Raw genomic sequence first — 24,491 nt, 5'->3', positions numbered from 1 at the left:
TCTCCCATAATAAAGTCTTGTTCACAAAGACTGAAAATGTAAACCCAAACAATTAAGCAAGAGTTTGGGTAGAAGCTTCCAGAGTTAAGATTTGTTGGGTGTCTTGCTGGAAACTTGAGAGTGAGAACAAAGATAACTTGTGTCCTGACTCGAAAGGAGCAAGCTATATGTTTGCAAGGTGTGTCTGTATGTGATATCCTGGGACTTTGAAAGTACTAGTTTAACAGCTGCTTTTACAACTTCTGGGATATTTTGTAAATGAATTGAGTGTTAGTGCACTGAACATTTTTGCTGTCACAGTGTGGAGCAATAACATTTACGTTTCACTTTCTACGAAATTCTGATCTGAAGAGAGATGGTTGCTTATGCTTAATGCAAGCTTTTGCTTCAGGATTTATTACTACAGAGAATTTATATTACTATCTTGCAAAGTAGTCGGTATCAATACTTTGTTTGTTTAAAGATATGACTAATATTAATACTGTTAAGTCTGACCCAGGGTTTATCCAAGTCTCTTGACTTCACTGCAATATTGTCATCCTGTGGAATGTGGATTGACTAAATATTAAGCAGGTTTTTGGAGGGTAGAAACTAATGAATGTATCACCTTTTATTTCAGACAGATTATGGTCAGCGCGCTGGTTTGTCTTCTCAGTGTTTATTTTGGCTAGAAATAAATCAGAACAACTTTACTTTCTCATTGTGATGTCAGAACATACCTAAAAATATTAAATCATTGCACATTACAAGTCTTCATTATTTAAGAGACATAAACATATTTGAAAATCCCAAACTGTTCGTAATTGTTTATTTTGAAAAACGTGGATTAAAATTTATAGCACTATTATTAATTAAATTAATTGAGGGAAGTCTAGTCTGAATTACTGAAAAGTCTTCACAATGAATAGTGTATGTATAGTGAAATAATGCTGTATACAGGTAGGTACAGAAATTCACACTAAGCTAAAAAATATAAAAGTCCTTAGTCTGGATATCAAAGACACAAGCCTGATCCTCTAGAAATGTATAACATGGTTGAGAAATGGAAACAATACCTGACATTTGTGTGGCCCTTATACTTTGTAAGGTATTTTGACGTATTATCTTATGTGATATTTACAGCAGTCTTGTAAGGAAAGTCTTTTTATCCCCATTTTAACAATAAGGAAACTGAACTTCCCCAAGCTTACATATCCCACGTTCTAATTAACAATTTCCTTTAATGCAAAAAGGAAAAAAAGTCGTAATTGGAAGAAAAATATTTCCATAATAATTTCTAAAGAAAGCAAAATTTTGTTCCATTTTTCCTAATGTGTTTAGGTGACAGGATTTCAATAATAATGAGAGGAGGGACTTTTTTGGAAAGCAATCATTTTAATGACATAGCTGCTAATAAAATGTTTTCTTAGGTTCTTTGAACCCTAATAGAAATGTAGCTGTCAGATGAAATTAAAATTATACATTTATAAACATTGGTACAGAGTCCTTAGAATTACCTTAATTGGTTTCACTTGGCATTCTTTCATAGTTGTTATTCTACGCTTTGTTTCTGGCTTTATTTGATTTTTTAAAATCTTTTACATTAAAAAGCAAGTACTGTAAATGTAATCTCCAATAGAAGCGACTGGTGATCCAGCACAGGTGGAGGGTGTTGTGTGAATGACGGATACTCCCCTTCCAGTATTAAGTAGAAGGGAGCAAATCTATCAGCTGTAAAGAGCAGAGACTGAGGAATCCCAGGCATAGAAGTTCCTGTGGTTGGGAAGATGTACAAAAAGAGAGCAGACCACAGTGGGAAATGTGAACTGCTGCTGTCACCAAGCCTTTAGCCCAAGCCGGGGCATCAAGTCAGTGCTCAATATCTGGATCCAGAAGTGAATCATATTTTCTTATTTTACATTTTCAAAAACTTAAATTTTGAAAAAGTCTAGCATATTGTCGAGTTAGCTCATAATTAATATGCATTTAATTCTAATATCATTTCCAGTTAAAAATAAGGAAAGATCAAGTTCAAAGTAGAAGTAACATTTGCCACAATTTTTATGCTGTAGGATCTTCTGAACCATTAAGGACATTTTTGTTATTGTATAAAGCATAATAGAAATGTAAAGTATAATAATATTATGAAAAACCAGAGTAGTTACACACACAGGCACACGCACACACACTGTATGATACTATATGCAAAGCCTCATTACTGCGTGTCTAATTTTTAGTGGCTTTTCAGGACCACAGAAAATTACTTTTTTACTTAAACTGTTGGGGAACACAGTGAAATTCCACCCTAAATTCTTATTCTGCTACCACTTCCGTATATATATAGATCTGCTGTCAATCATGTTAATTTAAACTGTAATCCATGTTTCTATATTTTTATGGCATTTTTGTCTTAATTGCAGATAAAACTCAGAGGAAATTTGCACATATGCTGCTTTGGAGAACTTTACAACCTGGGTTGCAGAACTGAGCCTTGGTAAACCTGTCTCTATTACAGCATGTTGCCATACATCCAATTAAGTGCATAAGGTCTTTGGCCTTCAAGATCCATCGACCTTAAACGGGAATGCTTAGCACGTTTACCATATGTTTAAAATCTGTTCTTTATCAATCAGTCCTTTTATAGCTTTTTAAGTTCTTATTGATGGCTAATTATGCAAGATTAATTTTTAATATTTTAATTGATTTCTTTAATCAGTTTCTCAACTTGTATTTATTAAATACTCAAACTCAGTATTACCTACTCAATGCCTTTTAAAAGAAAGTTATAATGGAGAAAAAATTGAGCCTTAAACAAATGGTTACTTCTGTATATTACCTCGCACCAGTGCTTCATTCTATTTGTAAAATCTTTCTCCTTAAATGGTTGGTTAATACTTTGAGACTTTGTTTACGTGTGGCAGTGTTGTAAAAAGAAACTAAAGATCACATTTTTGCCTGTATGGATGCAATATCCCTTTTCATCAAGTGCAGTTTGTGATATGTTTTTGTAACTAACATGTACTGAAAGTTACAATTGGTATTTGAAATAGACTGTAGAGCGTTTAGCTGAAGAGTTAAGCATTCAATTCCATTAGGTTTTCACATGTTTTAATCTCATTTACAGCATCAAATTGCAGCAGTAACATTTTCCTTTCTGTGGAGTTCTAAATTTAGTTATGACCTACTTAGCAATGCCTTTGAAAAGGGATATTGTGTCCATGGTAAATTAATTGTATACCTAAACAGAGATAGCTCGGCTTTGCCTGTCAGGCTTGTAATTGACATCGAGTAGACCTCTGCACATGTAAATTGAATTCAAATAAAATCATACACACTTTCTAGTTCTTAATATTTGTCTTTCTGAATACTAGTTTAAAGCAATATTTGTTAACATTTTCTTGCACTATCACAATTGCTTTTTAGTTATTTTCCAAGAAGCATGTTCGTAGTAGAGACAAAATCTGTGTAACAGGAGGGAGAATAGTGCTGTCTCTGGGCTTTTTTTGTTTTTGTTTTTGCAGATGTGCTTCTAATAGCCATTGCCTTCCATGTTGTTTACCTAATCAGCACATTTTGTCTGAATACTTGAACATTTTAACAGTAACACAGGTATAGAAGCAGAAAGAAAACTTACAGACAGTAGTCTTTTGGTTCAGTTTTAACATCATGACAACGGGCGCTTTTTCTAGCAATGATTTTAAATTTTGTAAGTTTGACAGTATTTTGTTGTTGGGTTTCTCTTTGGTTTTAGTTGTGTGCTTTTAATTTGCAGAAGTTAGTAATTGCAGCTCACCTACTGCACCAAAGTTCTTGATTTTAGGAGCCCAGCTTTAGTTATTTGAACATGCTTCTAAATAAAACAAAACAAACAAAAAACCAAAACTATAGTTTTGATCTATAATAATAGCTCAATAACTTTGTCAAGGAAAGCTCTAATATATGCAGTGATGGTTTATGGAAGGGTGTGGCAATTTTAAATTTGTATTGTGTGTGATGTTCCAATAAAGTGATAGCTACATTCATGTGATTGATTGGTCGGCATGACCATTAATTATTGAGTAGAAATTGATTAAACTTTAATTTCCTTTTTTAAAATCGCGTTGCATTTGATTCCTGATCAAATTCCCTCAAAGTGAAATCATGTTTTTCGATTCTGAATTTTATGGTGAGACTGTAACTGTGAAGACAGTTGAAACATTGTTCCTTGTTAATAAACTGCTTGAAATGAGTACCTAATTTAAGTTTGCACCTTCATACCAAACTTAAAACCAAACGCTCAATTCAAAGTCGGTTAAGTGATTGTGGTTCATCTTTATTAGCTGTGTGAAATTATAAAGGAATCAAATAATTCATGATGATTTCAATTCTCTGCAGATTATTGTTTTTGTATACAGTATTTCTTTCCTATGGGTAGTTTTCTCTCTTACTCACTCTCTCTCGCAAAAGAAATTACAGTGTTCGTTGTCATTGACCTCAGCAGCAAATTTAACTTGAATTCGCTTAGGATGACAGGAATCAGGGGGAAGTGATTTAAAGGTGGTTTCTCCAGCACATTTTAAGAAAAGGGACCAAAAGTTATTTTAGCTTCCTCAATAGATTGCATGTCAAGTTGCTTATTAGGAGAATAAATTAATATTAAATGCAATATATGTCTTGTCTTTACTATGGCATCTATTTAGGAGTTGTTCAAATCACTGCAGTAGGGCTCTGCAAATAAAAATCCTGTAACCTATTCATGGATCTAATGTACTGTAACTTTATCAGTAAAAGGTAAAATCTGGAATAAGTGCAAACATTGAACAATGACCTATACAAATTTGTAAAATTTTTCCAATAGATTACATTCTTGTCATTTTGTAAGACAACCCTGCAGTCCACCTGTTTGTAACTTTTTTAATAAAATAGACATCTGTATTACTGAGGTTGGTTTTTTTTTTTAACTTATTTGGTATATTGCTTCTTGTAGTAGGTTTGCTAACTTATAAATCTCTTTCCTATAGCTGAAATATATTCGTTTTTATCAAAATGATAATGTGTATTGCAGTACATGTTTAAACAGAAGTTGAAAAATGTTCATTTGTTTTCACAGTCACTGTCCTGGCATATGTGGGGGTGGAGGGCAATGAGCTGTGTTCTAAAGTGTAGTGACATTTAGAGTATTTGCATAACTTATAAAAATTAGAAGTTATAGATAATGGGTAGAAAAAGAATAATGTATATGACTTTTCCCATATGCAGAAAGTGGCCCAACTGCAAATTTGTTGGCTGGGGATTGTGTATGTGTAGGAGATTTCAGGCAGTATGAAGCAATATAATTAAATCCTTAATGGATTAAGAAAATTCAGCACAATTATCACTTTGTTTTTCCAGCGGAAATTTTTGCTAATCACTGTAATTCACTGCCTAACTCAATATTTTTAAATTATTGAACTGAACAGATTTTTTAAGCTCAATGTTTTAAAACCATTTCATAATCAATCTTTGATTAGAAGTTGGGCAGTTCTAAGTGTCAGAATGCATGTGGACTGGATGTTTTTTAAATTTCTGTAAAAGAATGGTCAGGTTTATGTACCTGTGTCATAACATATAGAAAATATTATTTTATTGTTTATTACCATCGATTATTGGTCTTTAGTTGGGCTTCAAACACCCCATATATGCTGGTACTAGATGCTGTCCTTGCAGCCCAAAAACCCTTTTCTACAATGAAAGCACTTATGATTTCAACCCCCGCCCCCTTTCCACTGAAAGAGTAGTATGCCTTCATCCACTAAGGTCAAATTTTTAACCAAGTGAATAACAGAGAGAAATAATGAGCATGAAAGAGATGAGAGGATGGGGCAGTGTAAGAGCTAAGGGGAACTAGCCTGATGGCGCATCAGCCTTAGATAGCGGTAGGGTACTGTGTCACAGGCAAATCACCTTCATCTCCCCTTCTCTGTCCTCTTCGTGTTATTCTTATGCCGGGAGAAGATTTCTCTAGTCTTCACACTCCTCCAGGATACAGCATCTTGGGATCAAGATACAAGGTTGTATGACTTCTGGTTCAGATTTAAAGCACCGACAGCTTTTGAAATAGTTCCTGCTTTCACATATATTTATCTCATTTAAGCCTTACAACTATCTGGTGTTTTGGACTTTATTGTCCCCATTTTATAGTTGATGAAACCAAGCCTCAGGAAAGCTGTGACTTAAGTTCCTAAAGGCAAGGTCAAATGATTAAAATGTTGTGAAAATTTCTCTTTTGGGGGGGAGGGGAAGTATTTACTGATATTAGCAAAAACCCGGAAAACCAAACCCGTTGCCATCGAGTTGATTCTGACTCATAGCGACCCTATATTTACTTAGCAGAAGGCCCAAAATTATTATGAAAACAACACTGGAGAACATGATAGAAAAGCTCACATTAATGTGACAAATTAATTAAATGTCAAAAGAAGACATACAGAAAAAAAGTATGATACTACATTTTAGTTCAGAATTCTGTTACTGGTTGTTATCATTGTTTGAGAATGATTATTATTTCATTTCATGTAAAATAGTACTTGATTTATTTATCTGTTTGATGAGAAAGAACTAAATATAAGACTAGAAAATTTTAAATTCTGATGTAACATTTAAATATTCACAGTAACATTGCATCGCTAGTCAAAGTACAGAATGTATCAGACTTGACTCACAAGGAAAAGCAGTAAGTGTCTGTTGTTTGAGAAAAGAATAAAAATGTATTATGTCCTAGATTAACACATGAGTGGTCTCCATATTCAAACTGAGCAGTCATCAGATTTTAATATTTTTTTGGGTGAAATCCTTAAACTGATTTTTAAGTGTATGGATAAACTTTACGTATATTTGAACTTTGGCTAAATGTTAATGGTACTGATATCTAATCCTTGATAACCAATTTTTAAAAAACTGTGGTGGAATTTTTTTTAAAAATTGCCACTTCAGCCGTTTTCATGTGTACAATTCAGTGGCATTAATTACATTCACCGTGTTATGCAGCAATCACCATTATCCATTTCTAAATTTTTTCGTCACCCTTAAAAACTCTGTACCCTTTAAGCAATACTACCCATTTCCCCTTCCCCCATCCCCTGGTAACCACTAATAAACTTTGGTCTCTATGCATTTACCTATTCTGGGTATTTCATATAAGTGGGATCACACAATATTTGGCCTTTTGTGTCTGACTTATTTCACTCAGCGTAATGTTTTCAAAGTTCATCCATGGAGCATGTATCATAACTTCATATCTCTTTATGGCTGAGTAATATTCCATTGTATGTATGCACCACTATTTATCCATTCATCTGTTGATGGGCACTTGGGTTGTTTCCACCTTTTGGCTATTGTGAGTAATGCTGCAGTGAACATTGGTGTATAAGTATCTGTTTGAATCCCTGCTTCCAGTTCTTTTGGGTATATGCCTAGGAGTGGAATTGCTGGATCATATGGTAATTCTATATTTAACTTTTTAGGGAACCACCAAACTCTTTTCCACAGTGGCTGTACCATTTTACAATCCCATCAACAATGGATGAGGGGAGAAAGGTTCTTTTGGAGAAGTTTTAAAAGAAATTCATCATTGAACAGAGTCAAATGGATGCTATTAAATTTATAAAGCTCGTGGAAACAAGATAAAAGACACATAGCAAGAAATAGCTGTTTTAAGTCAGTGTGACAGTCCATATGTTACAAAAATACTAGAGGTCCTATTTAAAGGTAATGTGTGTGTTATATTGCTGAGAGTTTATGTAAGACATACGCTATTTTCATTATAGCTATTTTTCTTTCAAAAGGCAATGTCTTCAATCTGGATTTGGCAGCCTTTGGCCTCCAGGCAGCATCCAGCCCAGTTAGCAGTGCCAAAAGAACTCTAGTTAGATTTAGCAGCTGTATTCTGAATCCACTGTGGAGCTCAACTGCACCCTTTTCTACGCCTAAACTTATAGTTTGAATGGAGGACCAGAAGTGCATCTGATCCCAGACAGGTCCATTGTCAGCAAAGAGCCATACTCCTGTACTTAGGGGCATTATTCTCAATGGGCCAGGCTACCCCACACCCAAACTCAGTGGGCTTGCCATTGTATTCTAATCTAAGTGTTTTCTTCCATACACTGTGAGCTTCTTAAAGATAGGGACTTCGCTTAGTCACCTCTTCATCCTCAGTGCTTATCTGTGACTAGTGCATTATGCAAAACAAAAACAAAAGCCCAAACCAGTTGCCTTCAATTCCAACTCATGGAGACCCCATGTGTGTCAGAGTAGAATGTGCTCCATAGGGTTTTCAGTGACTAATGTTATAGCAGTAGATCGCCAGGCCTTTCTTCTGAGGCACCTCTGGGTGAACTAAAATCTCCAGCTTTCTAGTTAGCAGCCTAGTGCTTAACCATTTGCCCCACTCAGGGACTCCAATGCATTATATAGGTGCTTAACAAATATTTTATGAAATTATATTCACAGAATCAGTAAGGCAGATTATTAGATTATTGTTTGCTCTTTAGAAAATCCTAACCCTGCCATCTCCTGCGGGTCTTTTATGGCATTTAGGTAGCATGGGAAATTCATTTTCTCCCTCATCTTCTTTCATTCTCTATGGTACTAAGTTGTTTTTTGCTTGTTTTGCTTTTTTGTTTTTAAGAGAAATAGTTGTTTCTAAATTCACTTACGAGGACAATTGTATACCATAAAGAGATGATTCATGCAGGCCCACTGTGAATAGAGACTGAAGGATCTTGAGTCTAAGATTAAATCCTTCAAGACTAGGGAGAAGAATGCAATCAAGAATGGGAATTTTCTGTGCCATGCGTGGGTTTCCTCTCTAGTAGATTCCAAAACTGACCTAGACCTATCCCCACTCATTTGTAGGCAAGCCAGAGAAATGTGCATACTGGGACCCCAAAACTTCTCAAATATGCCTCCTTTGATGAAGCAATACTTCAATTCTCCCTGCAAAACCTGTTTATCCCCCACCTACACCCTACAGTCAGCACCTCTGCCAACTAACTTCTACCCCTTGTAGCTAAACTCCTACTCTACCCCTTGCCTTTTTTCTCAATGAATCTTAGAGGGTTTTATGAATAATAAAACTATTGGAAGTAAGATTTTTTTACTCTGCTTCTCCCAAGCTCCAAGCCTCAGTCTCCAGGTCCTTTGACAACAGTAGTTGGAGACATTTTCAGGTTGGCCTCGAACCATCCTAAGGCTACCCCCAAAATGTCAACCCCATGTATGTGCTTCCGTATCAGTGATCTACAGTCTGCCGTGTAACTAGACTCCCAGAGGCCCCAGAAAGCCGTCCAGGAATTGGCTCCTGAGGCTCTAGATACTTTCTTACTCATGTTGTAAGCCCCAGGGAATGCCCTGGACTTAGTAGTTTGAAGCGCCTGCCAGCTGCTGTGAGCTTTAAAGGCTGGGTGTGTGTGTATGGTAGGGATGGGCGGAGTGGACTTGAGCCCATGCTGAACTTTTCTTGGAGCTTAAAAGTGGACAGGTGTCAAATCTACAACTGGGAAATATAAGGATCCCTGAGGAGTTTGACCCTTCGATAAATCCTAGTTTGGGGATTCACTTTTACTCTGTTTAATAGGAAGCCCCAGGTAACGTGGATACCAGTAGACAGTTTTCTTTGTCTCCCTGTAGTCCCTCTTTTCGACATATGTGTGGCTATCCTTAGAAACATCCAAGCTGAAGCGTAGACATTATGCCATGCCTCAAGATATCTCGAAGAATGCTCCAGGTCCCTTACTCAGGTCCCCAGTACACAGAAGTGAATGGGAGGGGTGGATATTTAAAGGGCAGACACAAGCCTTTATTATTCTGCTTGTTTGCAAGTTGAGTCTGTGGCAGGTGCTTGAGTCCCTGCTGACAAAGAGATTGAGGGAAGGTTAGGGCCAACTACTCACAAACCCTCAAAGCCTTTGCTCTCAGACCCAAGAAAAACCTGAGCTACCCAACCCTAGGCCTTTTGCTCTCTAGCTAGCTAAAATGAATAGTTGTGGTGACCTAGGAATGGAAACCTGGCCCAATAAAGAATGATTTCCTTTTGACAATAAATAGTTGCCTGGTGAGGAGGATAACTATTCTAGATGAAAAAGGGACAAGAAAATCAGTGCCTTCATTTAACATTCGCTGAGCTTCTAAGGATGTGCCAAGCACTGGTTGTGAGCTGAGTTTATAAGAGGAATGCACTATGGCCCCATCCTCTGGTGGAGCTTACATTCTAGCTAGGGAGACAGACTTGCAAGCAATAATTATGAGGTACTGTGATGTATGCTCTAATATCAGCATGTACCAGATGCCAGGGAGCCCAGTGAAGGGAAGGGATTTGTGCTCCCCATAGGGGTCAAGGAAAGGTCAGAGGAACATTCCTTGCGAGTTGATTCTTGAAGGCTAAGGAGAAGTTTCTAGTAAGGGCATTTCACTCAGACTTTGGAAGGGGAGAGTGAGAAAAGGCATGCAGTCCTGAATGTGCCTGGCTGGACTGGGAAAACTTGAGTTAGCCGGGATAGCAAGAGGGACCACTGGGATAAGAGTGTTGAGGAGAGATGAGAGTTGAGGCTAGAAAGCAGCAGGAATGTGAGGGTCTTGCATGCCAGGCTGAACATCGGAGGATTTCTCCTGGAGTGATGAGGAGCCACTGGTACGCTGCAGCCGGAGAACAGCAGGAGTAGATTGGTGTTTTAGAGAAAAGCCAATGTGGAGGACTGATTGGAAGGAATTTGCCTGCGGCAGGGAGATCTGTTAGGAGACCATTGCAACCATATAGATGAGAGAGAACAAGAGGCTTAATAGGGTCAAGTCTGGGAGAATGAGGAGATGAGCATAGATTAAAATAGCCTGAGATATGGACTCGTCACAAATGTGATCAGATCACATTCTTGAGCTTAAAAATGACTGTCCACGTTCCACTGCATCAAGCAAGGGCTTTTACATTCTGCACTTGGCCTACCTCTCTAACTTCATCTTGTATGCTTCCTCTCATAAGTCTCATAAGCTTTCCATGGAGATATTAAAAACAAATATATCCATTGTCTTTGACAAATAATTCAGGTTCTGATGTACTTGTTTATTTGCTATTAGGAAATAGCACCTAGCTCCAGTCCCAGACACTCCAAACTTCTTCTTGCTGATTTCCCAGACAAACCCTATTCATTCACACTTCCATGTCTTTGCATGAGCTATTCCCATCACGAGCAATACCCTCTCCCCAACCTCCTCCCTCTATGGAACTCTTACTCATCCTTCATGACATAACTCATACCTCATCTCCTTGGATCCTTCCCTGATTTCTGTCTCATATCCCTTAGGTAGAGATAGTCTCTGTCTCTCTCTTTCTCACCCTCTTCCTCCCCCCACCACTTCCTCCTTGAATAGTACCCAGTGAATACTTATCACACGATTTCAAAATTATTTACAAGTCTTGTCTCCCTCACAAGGCAATTAGCTTCTCTTAGTAGAGAGAGAAATGGATTCTTTTTCACCTAGTACAGCATTGAACACATAGAAAAGTTCAGTAAATGCTGAGTGATTAAATGAATTTTAATAGTAGAACTGACAGGATTTGATGTGATTGTTGGTTGTGATGAAGAGAAAGAAGTGGAAAGTTTCTAGCTTGGGTAACTGAGCAGTCCAAAATAATCTAGTTTCTAAACAGCTTTCCTTGCTTCCACACTTGAACCACTCTAATCTTTCCTTTACAAAGCAGCCAGAGTGATATTTTACAAATGTAAATATAATCCTAATTCTCCCCAGTCTAAAGCTTCTCAATGGTTCTTTATCACTATCAGGTTTGGTGCAAACTTCTTAGCATGATCTGACCCTTGCCAACTTGTCCAGCCCAGTTTCCCACCATACCTGCCTTCACACCTTCCCCTTAATATATTGAATGGCTTTGCATTTCCTTGCATATACTCTCATATCTTTGCTCATGATCTTTGTTCCATCTGGAACCCCCTTCCTCTCCTTGTTTGCCTATCTCCTACTCATGCATTGAAATTGCTTGTCTGTCTGCTTTCTCTAGAAGGTGAGCTCTAAAAGGGAAAGGATTATGTCTCATTTACTGGTTACTTTAGTACCTAGCACAAAGTAGATGATCAAATAAAGATTTGTTGAACTGAACTCAACTGAGTAGATGGTGATACTATTACAGCTATAGCGTATAGCAGGAGGAGGTTGTTGGGGCAGATGGGAGTGTGTGGAGGGGTGATTTTACACTGGGGCATGTTGAACTGCATGTGCCTAAGGACATCAGGTGGAGAGGTAGGTACAATGGGCAGTTTCTATGATGACCTCCGAAGTCGAGCCTCTCTCTTCTACCCATTCATGGAGTGGCACTTTTAAAGTAGATCCAGTCACTGTCTATATTTAAGGAGAGTGGATGTCAGCTTCCCAACTTACATTAATACCATATCCACATCCAATGTACAAAGGTCAGCCAAGTCAAATTTCTAGTCCTCTATACCTCTGGCCCTTTGCCTGATGGTGGTGATCAGAATAGCAGGGTGAAGACTTGCCTTCTTCCACCAGCATCAACTGAAGTTTTAGCCAAAGTCAAGTAAAGCTAATATCATACTTTCTGATCCCCAACCCATAAAAATAGTATGGTTAAATGATGCCCTTCCCTAACCAAGATGCTTCTTAGTCTATTACTGATTGAATGTATATTTTCCCATTTTTTATTTAGGTGTGCACATCAGCATCTAAGTATATCTCATTGATGTAAGAAGAATTAAGGGCTTCAGCTTCTTATTAAGGTTTCCATGGAAGCATTAAAAACAAATATATCCATTGTCTTTGGCAAAGAATTCAGTTCTGATATGTTTATTTGTTATTAGAAAATAATACACAGCAGTGTTACCAAACCGAATGTAGAGATCACTCACCCTTTAGAGAACAGTTATTCTATAGAATGCATCTGTACTGTCTAGCACGGGATTTCATCCTACTGTGCATTGTTCTCTACATGTGTCTTATTAGGAGACCCAATGATTTACATTATAGAAATATACCATAGACAATACAAGGCAACTACTCCTAAAAGGCCTCTTTTGACTCACAGAACAGGACTTCCTTACACCTGCAGTTCTGCATTTAGGCACATCAGGACCTTCCTCCACATCTAAGCATCAGCTCTCACCACCTTCAGGATCTAGAACAATCTTCACTACCATAGGCTTGTTTCTGTTATAACTAATTAAGTTTATAAAATTTGGCACATGAAAGAAAGGCCATTTCTCCCCCAATCTCGTGTTCTTCTGGTATACTAAAACACTTAAATTAGAAATAATTTTTTTCTAGTTCTGTCATACTCTGTGAAGGCGTATTAACTACCTTGTATCCCATCTCCTTGATGAACTATTAAAATTAAACCCTATGGCCTCAAGGTCAAATCAATCAACGTACTTCTGGAAACCAATGTACTGTTCACCCTCGTTTTCAAATTATTTGTAAACAGAAGAGTAATAGGAAGTACAAGCTTTATCCTTAACATTCATGAGAATATACTACAAAACTACAGTAATTGAATCAGATTCTTACAACTGTAAGAAAAAGCAGACAAATCAATGAAACACAAGGATCATTCCAGAAAAGATCCCTTGTTCATATAATAATATAAGAAGGTATTAAAAACCATGTGAGGAAGTGAAAAATTATGCAACAAATGATGCTGGGACAACTCATTAACTGAGTGGACAGTCTCTTAGAATTTCATTTCACAATTTACATCAATATAAATTCAAGAAGAATATGAAAAACTAAACTAAAAACTATAGATAAAAATAAGAGAACTAGTCATCAGATACCTCTATAAGGAAAATATTTTAAGTTTAAATGCAATGGAGGAAATAATCAAAGATAAGACTTTTAGATTGAATTAGATTAAAAAAAACTTGGAAAATAATTGTAATAAATACGCTAGACAAGGAGTTAATGGCTTTAATATATAAAAGAAACTCATACAAATAAAGAAGAAAAAAAAACCCAAAAGAAAATTGGAAAAAGAAAAAAATAGTAGAAAAAGATACATAAATGCAAGCTTAATAAGAAAAAAATTGTAAGTAAAACAAGAGAGACATATTTTAATTGTTGTATATATTAATTCTCTCTTTTAGAAAACTCCATATGATATTGTTATTTTATACAGTCAATGTTTCCTTATCCCCACATATTTATCATTTCCTTTGCACTTCATCCCTTTCTGTGATTCAGACATTCCATATACAATCATGTTTTTTCTGCCTGGATGGAGTACATCCTTTAGAATTTCCTTTATTGTGGGTCAGCTCGTTGCAGTCTCTGAATGTTTGAAAGTTGTATTTCACCCTCATTATTGAAAGATTTTTCATTGGGTATAAAATTATAGGTTGACAGTTATTTTCTCTTAAAATATTGAAGGTAATCACTTCAGGGTCTTTTGGGTTCCTTTTGTTGCTGTTGAAATCTCAGCTATCAATCTGTCTCTCCTTCAAAGATGATAAATTTTTAATCTGTTGTTAAACACATCTATTGAGTTTTAAATTTCAACTATTGTTTTCTGGTTAATTTCCAAAGGTTCTATTTGGTTCTTTTCATATCTACTAGATATTTAAATAGTTTTGTCTTCACTGAAGATATTTGAAATCTTGTCTTTTATTTCTTTAAACATATTAATCAGAGTTATTTTATATTTGTGTCTGATAATCTCAGTCTCTGAAGTGTTTATGAAGCTGTTCTTCTTGTCTATTGTTTCTGTTGGTTCTCACTCTTGGTATCTTGTTTCATTGTATGTATAGTTATTTTTGGCTCTTGAATGATCATGGTCTTTGGAAAATTATTTGTAGCCTTGGATAAGATGTGTTTCCCCAGGGAGGATTTGTGTTTACTTCTGCCAGGTGCCTTAGGGCACTACTTTCCTTGGATGACATTGAGCTAAATTCACGTTTTGAAGTTTTGTAAAATTTGGGCAATAAATCCACAGAAAAGATGAATTATAATTACAGCTTCTTGGATATGGTCACCTCCACCCCATACACACGCACACACCCACATTAGCTGAGATAGCAACAACGTTCCTTACATTTTCCTGAGGATAGGTGTTTACTTCTGCTTCACCTTTACACTGATGATGTGGCCCTTTGGGACACTCGATTTATCGGGGCAATGCCTCCTAATTAGACTCCTTACCTTGGCCCTGAGCTTTATATTCTATCTCCTGTGTCTGAAGAATTTACAAAAAACAAAGCTCAAGTTGGACTAGTTTGGCAAAAGTCCTCAGGGCAAAATTAGCTTCAATGCACAACTTATTTCTCTGGTTTCCTGCCTTCATTTAGATTTAGGCCTGATAATTTCTTATTATCTTATTAGCTTTTTGATTAGCTACATTATATATATATTATATATATAGCTATATTATATGTCTATGTCTATCTCTCTATAATTCAGCAGTTTTAATTTTTGTTTGTTCACAGAATCTGTTCAAATACCTCAACAGCCGTATTATCTGAAACTAAATATATATTTTACTACGAGTGAAATTAACAAAAACCAAACCAAACTCTTGCCGTTGAGTCAGTTCTGACTCATAGCAACCCTATAGGAGAGAGTAGAACTGCCCCATAGGGCTTCCAAGGCTGTAAATCTTTACAGAAGCAGACTGCAACTTCTTTCTCCCGCACAGCAGCTGATGGGTTCAAACTGTCAATCTTTAGGTTAACAGCCAAGCACTTAACCACTGTGCCACCAGGGCACCTTGAAATTAACAAAGATGTTTATAAAAAAGGTAATCCTCACTGTTGGGAAGTATGTGGTGAAAACAGTACTCACACACTACTCATAGGATAGTACATTGAATGTAAATTGGCTCAATCTTAATAAAAGATTTTTGGTAATACGTATCTGGAATCTTTTAAATGTTCATAATCTTGACTAAATAATTGTACTTTCAAGAATATATAGGAATAAATGATAAAAAATGCTCACAAGCATGTATATGTAAAGATATTTATTGTAATATTATTTATGATAGGAAAAAAGTATATCCATACAATAGGACATTATGATGTCATTTATCAATAAATACATTTTTATAAAATATATAATGCCATGGGGAAATGCTCTTGATACAGAGTTAAGTGATAAATTCAGGCCACAAAATTGTGTTTAGCAGCATCATTCTAATATGTATGTATGTATGTGTGTATATATACATGGAAATCAACAAATCCATTAACATTTTGATAAATTTCCACGTATATATCTGGGTGATGGGATTATGACTAATTTTTATTTCATTCTTTATGACTTTTTAAATTTTACATATTCTTCAAGCTAGCATATATTTCTTTTACAATTGGAAAAAAGTTGTTAAAAGAGCAACACATTAGGAATATTTGTGAATATTTGCAGCAATTCTTTAAATGGCTGGTATTCTTACTATACAAAGAACTCAAGCAAATCGAAGAAAAGTCTTACGACTCTAGCTGTAAAGAGATCCTTATGTTGCTGTCAATAGCACTTTGAGTCCTATGGACCTGAATTCAGTGCTCCAACCAATACTGAAGAAAACCCTTTGTGCCTACTTAAGCAAATGGATTTTCTTTTACTCCAGGGAAAACTACCCCTCCTCTTTGAGAGGCACAAAAACTGTGGGCTCTATCCTTTATATGAAAAGTAAACAGAAACTCGTGGTCAGTGCACTTGTGTGCACACACGCACACACACATACACACAGACACACACACTTTTCTAGTTCTTGCCTCTTCTCTCAGCCCCTAAAAGATCCCACCACCATAAATTTTTTTCTCTGGATGTTTTCAGGGAGAATCTCATATGCGCTCATGCATAAGTCCACATGGCTTTTGTGTTTTCTTTTTCCTGCTCCAGCTTAGATCCTCTGGGTACTCTTGTGTCATCTAAGCACCGCCATATTTTCTGGGCATAGCTGACACTTATGCTGTGTAATGCTGCATTTGGAAAGTACTATGCCACATCCACTGGGTACCAGCTGCCACCACTGGCTTCGGCCACTCACACTGGGGACCACTGCTGCTTCTATTAAGTAATAAATTCTCCTTGTAGTAGTTTCTGCTAAACCCATTAGCCAACGAGTCAATTCTGACTCATGGCGACCCCTTTTGTGTCAGAGTAGAACTGTGTTCCAAACGGTTTTCAATGACTGATTTTTTAGAAGTAGATTGTCAGGGCTTTCTTCCACGGCACCTCTAGATACCACCAAAATTAGTACTGGACATCACCGTCTTATCCCCAGAGCAGCTGCTGACACTGTGGAGCCTTGTAGTCAAAGCCATTGTGGACAGTTGTGTGGTATGCACACTGCACAAGAGATGCCTGGCTGAGGGGACAAGAGGGAGTCTGAAATCCAGTTTATGTTCCCCTGCCATGCAGTATGCCTATGGGCTGAATTTTCCGCAGGGAATGGGAAAGACACCTATTTCTAATTTATCTGCCCAGCGAGGGTGTTGTCCGTTCACTAAGCTTTGGGGCTGCATAAAGCGGGTGCTGTTTTCTAATTCGTACAAAGATACAGTATAGAATAGCTGCGCCTCTGTTTGTAGATGGTAAAGTATATGGTGTTTGGTATGATGTAGCAGAAAATGCTTCTCTCCTTTTTAGGCTACACTCAAATGTAAGCTGTGTCTGCACTGTTCACTGTTATAGCCCCAACACCTAGCACCTAGTATCTGGTACAGAGCGAGTGTTAGATAAATATTTTTTGACTGAATAAGTGAACAAATTAGTGGAGTCCCAAAGCAGTCATGCTTGTGCCCTGATGACAAAAATGCTTTTGTAAATCAGCTCTTTTTGTTTTTATTGACTACGCCTTCCTGCGTGCCTATTAAGCTCAGATATTGAATCCATGGGGCTAGGCCTGGAGACAAATTCAAGTGACAACCACTACGCTCTACTCAGAAATGCCCCTCCCCTCTAGTAAATAAAGTTTTCTTACTAGGCCAAGTTTGTATACCTGACTCTTTCTTTCCCTACGATAAATTATCTCCCAGGAGGTTCCTTAGTCCTTCAATACAAATACATTTCTGACGGGCCTGTCCCACCAGTTTCCCAGCCATGCCCAGACATGTGTGAACACCAGCAACTGACACAGCTTAGGCTCAAGCTGAGACCCTCCCTACCCCCCAACTATACACACACACACATACTCACATTTAATAGATTCATAATTATACACATGTATGTACAAGTCTATTCATGCAGATCTACACTTTCACACATTTAAATCCACATGTACGTACACGTTCATACCTATATACAATACTCACTCGTGTGCACATTTACTTACACACATGCACATACAGAGGTATACACCCAGCACACGTTTCTAACACATTTCTCATTAGTTAGATCTAGTCCCTTGCCAAGAATCTTAATTCCATTTCTTAGCCCTATGATAGCTCTTCTCCTTTTGACTTAGCTCACCCAGTCTAATATCACATACGGTACCACCTAGCAGGGATGATTCTAATCCATTTCAGTAATCCAAGGAGTTGATATCTTTAAGGTCGTTACCCCTCAAACTTGCATAGCAGTCCCCCATCAAACCACCATTAGGTATTGCCACGGCTCTCTGCTTTCTTGTTTGAGTCTCAGTTTGGAACTTGTGGTTAAACTTCAACAATATTACAGTTGAAGCAGAGAGATGCATACTAGACATGATAAATCAAATAAGAAAGTAGTGTGAGGAAGATAAAGACAATATATGATGAGGTTTCTAAAAAGCCAGAAAGCACTGCTTGGGGCAGTTTGAGCAGAGGTCCTGAATGAAGTGTCATTTAAACTGGACCTTGAAGGATGTAGAGGACTAGGACATGCAAGGATAGAGGCAGAAAATTCCAAGAGAAAGGAAGAATATTTGCAAGGTCCAGGGATAGAAAAAAATGATGTATATGGACAACTGTTTTAGTTCAGATGTCTGCAGTATAGTAAGCACGAAGGGGAAAAGTCATTAGGAGAAAGATTATGGAAGATCTTGTGGCCTTGTTAAGAAGCTTGTCTTTATCTTAGGGAAATTGGAAGGCATAAAACGGTTTTAAGCAAAGGAGTGACACTGGCTGCTACTGGAAGGAGGATTGAAAGGGGGCATGGCTGGAGGCAGGGAGATTTGTTAGCAAACTGTGAGAGAGTCCAGATTAAAGATAATGGCAGATTGGACTCAGAGAATGGAGCTGGAGAGAAATGGACAGTTTCAAAAGATGTTTATGAGGCAGGAAGTAGCAAGAGATAAGGCTAGAGAGTTAAGCAGAGGTAGGACTAAGAGCAAGCAAAACCATTGAAAGGTTTTAAGCCATTGAAAGATCTTTACAATGAGAAAGATATGATCAGATTAGTATTTTACAAAGATCACTCTGGCTGCAGTGTGGAGAATGAGTTGGAGGGGAAAGAGGGTGGAGGCAGGGAGATTAGTTAAAGAGGATGTGGCAATCATTTGAAGGCCTGGTCAAGGGTAGTGCAAGTGGAAATGGATATACGTGGGTGGATTTGAGAGGCATATTACAGCAGTAGAGTTGACAGAATTTGATGGTAAATGTATTATGAAAGGCAAGGGAATACCACTAGATCCCAGCGTAAGCCTGTGTTTGGTTTTCCATAAACCTTAAAGGCAAAGAGGAAACAATCACATCTCCTTAGTGAACAATGACGCTGCAGTCTTACTCATGGGAGGAATGTGGGCTTTGTGATGGGGCCAAAAAATTATTAGGAGCACAAAGGACATTTATTGAGTCTCTGTTCAGATAATGCACTTGGCCTGGTCCCTTCTACTCTCCTGATCGCCTTCTCCCGGCAAGTACACTGAGAACTGATATTTCTAATGCTGTCCTTGTGAGCCTTCAGGCAGAAAAGAAAAACAATGATGGCAATAGCTTCCTTTAATAGAGTGCTGGCCTTGGTAAGTGCCAGACTCTACACACACTTTCATTTATTTTCCTCACTGTATCCTCCCAACAAGTCTATAAGACAGGAATTATTATCCTTATTCACCAGATGAGAGAAATGAGGCCCAGGGAGTCACAGCTGGGTCACCTAATGACATAGTCGTTTTGTTCCAGTCTGTCTAACTTTAAGTGTTGTGTTCCTTCCACTATTTCAGTGGTTCGCATCCTGGCTACACACTAAAAATCACAGTTTTGTAAGTTTTCTTTTATTCTCTCTTTTGTTAACAGCTTGATTGATTATTATCATATGATTCACCCATTTATAGTGTATTCAATGGTATTTAGTATATTCACAGAATAGTGCCACCATCACCACAGTCAATTTTAGAACATTGTTATCACTTCAAAAAAAGAAATCCCATGTCCTTTAGCTATCAACCTCCCTATCTTCTCCCCATCAAACCCCCAGCCCTGAGCAACCCATTGTTGACATTGTCCAGGATTAGATTCTGACTCATAGTAACCCTACAGGGCAGAGTACAACGGCCCCATAGGGTTTCCAAGGCTGTAATCTTTATACAGGCAGACTGCCATATCTTTCTCCCATGGAGCGAGAGTCTGGTGGGGTCTAACCACCGACCTTTCAGTTAACAGCCAAGAGCTTAACCACTGTACCACCAGGGCTCCTTCCTAAGCAACCACTAATCTACTTTCTGTGTCTATAGATTTCCATATTCTGGATATTTCATATGAATGGATTTGTATAATATGTGGACCTTTGTGACTAGCTTCTTTTACTCAAAATAATGTTTTCAAGATTCATCCAAGTTGTAGCATGTTTCAGTGCTTCATTCCTTTTTATGGCCCAATAATTTTCCATTGTATGTATTTACTATATTTTGTTTATCCATTCATCTGTTTATGGACACTTGGGTTGTTTCCACCTTTAGGCTATTATGAATAGTGCTACAATGAACACTGGTGTTCAAATATCTGCTTGAGTCCCTGCTTTCAAGTCTTTTCTGTATATATTCAGGAGTAGAATTGCTGAGTCATATGGTAACTCTATGATTGATGATATCGAGCTTCTCCATTATCTCTTTCCACAGATGTACTCGATTTGATTCCTGTGTATTCCGTCTGGCAAGGTCCACATATATAGTCACCATTTATGTTGTTGAAAAAAGATATTTCTAATGAATAGGTCATTGATCTTTAAAACTTTTATCATGTGATCTCTGGCATCATTTCTATCACCAAGGCCATCTTTTCCAACTTCTGATCCTTCTTTGTTTCCAACTTTTGCACTCCAATAACCAGTAATCATCAATGCATCTTGATTGCATGTTTGATCAATTTCAGACTGCAGAAGTTGGTAAAAATCTTCAATTTCTTCATCAAGGCCAGGGGCTGACTGTGGAGCAGACCATCAATTGCTCATATGCAGGTTCAAGTTGAAGCTGAAAAAAATTAAAGTAAGTCCATAAGAGCCGAAGTATGACCTTGAGTATATCCCACCTGAATTTAGAGACCATCTCAAGAATAGATTTGAAGGACTGAACACTAATGATTGAAGACCAGACGAGTTGTGGAGTGACATCAAGGGCATCATACATGAAGAAAGCAAGAGGTCGTTAAAAAGACAGGAAAGAGAGGTGGGGCCAAGCTGGCAGAGTAGTCAGGCGCTTCCCATGGACCCTCTTACAACAAAAAACCAAAAAAAACAAGTGAATCAATTATATATGACAATCTAGGAGACCAGGACATCTAAGGCAAAGTTGAGGAACCAGACTGAGTGGCAGAGGGAGGGAGAGTCAGTTCAGAAGCAGCGAGGAGTTGCCAGACCTGACCCGGTGAGAGCCTGAGCCCTTCAGGACTGAGCAGTTCATGAGTGAGCAGTAAGGGAGGCAAACAGCAGTGCTCAGGAGGCGTGTTTTCCCCTCTGGCAGAGAACCAGTGCCAGAAACTCTACTCTGCCACCCAGAAGCAGTGAGAAGCAGCCTTGGATCGGCAAAAGATAAGCACTTGCATACAGCCTATCATGCGGATCAAAAACACCCTCGTTAGGGAAAATCCTCTTTCCCATTTACCTCCCAGCTCCCTGCTCTGCACTGGGTCCCAGACCAGCTTCACCAATTGCCGAGTGCCCTGGGCCAGCAGTAGGGTCCATCACACACCTGGATCCATTCTCCCGTCCTTGGAGAGTGAACAAAATAACAAATGGGGAAAAAATAAACTGCCAGCGCCCCTAAGCCAGGAACCCAGGGTAGGCACAGCTCCTTTGCCTATGCACAGGCATAAGGGATCCACAGACTTTGAGTATCTTTCCCCCTGCAGAGACTTGTGTGGGCCCATTTCAACAGCGTAGACCCTGATTACCGCAGTACAACAGAATATACACCTGAAGTCTAACTTCAACTTTTTCAGCTGTGAAGTGGTGGGTTCATGACATTTTACACTGCTTTGCCCATTAAGCAGGGTCTTCACCTACCCACATCAGGGACCTGAGGACTGGTGGCTCCACCCATGCCACGTAGCCACCTGCAATTGGGGCCCAAGAATAAGAGGTGCCCCGCAGTCCTCACAGCCAACAGCATTGGGTGCTCATAGTCTGGCTGCAAAACCCACCCACCTATGCGCTCTAGAGAACAAGGACTCGCCTTCCTCCTGGACACTCAGGGGCAGCCATCAGCCCCCTGCCTTGCTCAGAGTGTGTCCCCATGCTGCAGCCAGATGCCTGTGCCTACACCAATCACCCATGCCTGTCTGGGACTGTAGGTGAGAACCTACACCCCACACTTGGTGACTATCTACCTAGGAACCTGAGCTGAATCCAAACAGGAGGAGTGAGTGGACTCCTGAGCTCACATACCTAGTAACATATCTAACCACCGGGTGACAGGACATTAGAGCTTCAAAGGTGCCAATAATCAAACTAGCTCATGTAAGCAGCCTATTTGGGCATATCAAAACAAAACAAGAAGGACACAAAAAGCAAACATAAAATAAATGAATATAATCTTATTGATGGCTCAGAGACAACAGTCAATATTAAAACACATAAAGAGGCAATCCATGATGGCTTCAACAAGCTCTCAAAATAAAGAATCTAGAATATTTCCAGAGGAGGAAAATTTCTTGGAATTACCAGAGGCAGAATACAACAGATTAATATACAGAACTCTTCAAGAAACTAGGAAAGAAATTAAGCAAAATGCAGAACACACAATAGAGGAAATTGAAAAGATTAGAGAAGAGCATAATGACAAATTTAACAGGCTGCAAGAATCTGTAGAGAGACAACAATCAGAAATCCAGAAGATTAACAATAAAATTTCAGAATTAGACAACACAATAGAAAGTAATAGGAGCAGAATTGAGGCAGTAGAAGTTAGAATTAGTGACATTGAAGATAAAGCACTTGACACCAACTTATTTGAGGAAAAATCAGATAAAAGGATTTTAAAAAATGAAGAAACCCTAAGAATTACGTGGGACTCTATCAAGAGGAATAACCTACGAGTGATTGGAGTACCAGAACGGGGGGTGGGGGGGTGGGTAACAGAAAATACAGAGAGAATTGTTGAAGATTTGTTGACAGAAAACTTCCCTTATATCATGAAAGATGACAAGATATCTATCCAAGACGCTCATCAAACCGCACATAAGGTAGGTCCTAAAAGAAAGTCACAAAGACATATTATACTTGCCAAAACCAAAGATAAAGAGAGAATTTTAAGAGCGGCTAGGGATAAATGAAAAGTCATTTACAAAGAAGAGTCAATAAGACTAAGTTCGGACTACTCAACAGAAACCACGCAGGCAAGAAGGCAATGGGATGACATATATAAAGCCTTAAAGGAAAAAACCTGCTAGCCAAGAATTATATATCCAGAAAAACTGTCTCTCAAATAAGATGGCGAAATTAGGGAAATTCCAGATAAACAGAAGTTTAGGGAATTCACAAAAAACAAACCAAAATTACAAGAAATACTAAAAGAAGTCCTCCAGGGAAAAAAATCAGTAACCTCAGATAACAACCCAAGAGTAGAACACAGGACAGAGCAACCAGATATCAACTTAGATAGGGAAGTCACAAAAATAAATCAAAGCTAAAACACTGAAAATAGGGAAACAGATGTCAATATGTAAAAGACGACAACATTAAAACAAAAAAGACTTAAAACATGTAGACATAGATTTTTCATATAGAGAGGAATTCAAGGCAATATAAAAAAAGACTGGTATAAAACTAGAAAAATAGGGGTAAATATCAAGGAAACCACAAAGGAAATTAACAATCCTACACATCAAAATAAAAAACAAGAAAAACATAAAGACTCAGAAATACAAAACCAACAAAAATGAAAAAGATGAAAAGAAAAACGACACAGCACAGAAAATTAAGTGGAACAAAGCAACTGTGAACAACACATAAAAAAAGACATCAAAATGACATCACTAAACTCATACCTATCAATAAGTACGCTGAATGTAAATGGACTAAATGCACCAATAAAGAGACAGAGAGTGGCAGATTGGATAAAAAAACACGATCTGTCTATATGCTGCATATAAGAGACACATCTTAGACTTAACGACACAAACAAATTAAAACTC

The 24,491-nt window shown here is 37.9% G+C and overlaps 1 protein-coding gene across 2 annotated transcripts in view; it reads left to right on the top strand.

Annotated features, from left to right (window-relative positions):
- RAP2C (RAP2C, member of RAS oncogene family) overlaps positions 1-4,900 on the top strand; it is a 15,599-nt gene extending 10,699 nt beyond the window's left edge. For both annotated transcript variants that reach the window (XM_004379629.2, XM_023734308.1), the window contains one exon: positions 2,400-4,900. The gene's annotated coding sequence lies outside the window, so the exon portion shown is untranslated. The remainder of the gene's footprint in view (positions 1-2,399) is intronic.
- Positions 4,901-24,491: the final 19,591 nt, after the last annotated feature.

This window comes from Trichechus manatus, unplaced genomic scaffold, assembly GCF_000243295.1.
Source record: "Trichechus manatus latirostris isolate Lorelei unplaced genomic scaffold, TriManLat1.0 scaffold00066, whole genome shotgun sequence".
NCBI lineage: Eukaryota > Metazoa > Chordata > Mammalia > Sirenia > Trichechidae > Trichechus > Trichechus manatus.
Note: the sequence above shows the minus strand (reverse complement) of the source record. Positions and strands in the feature narration are given on the sequence as shown.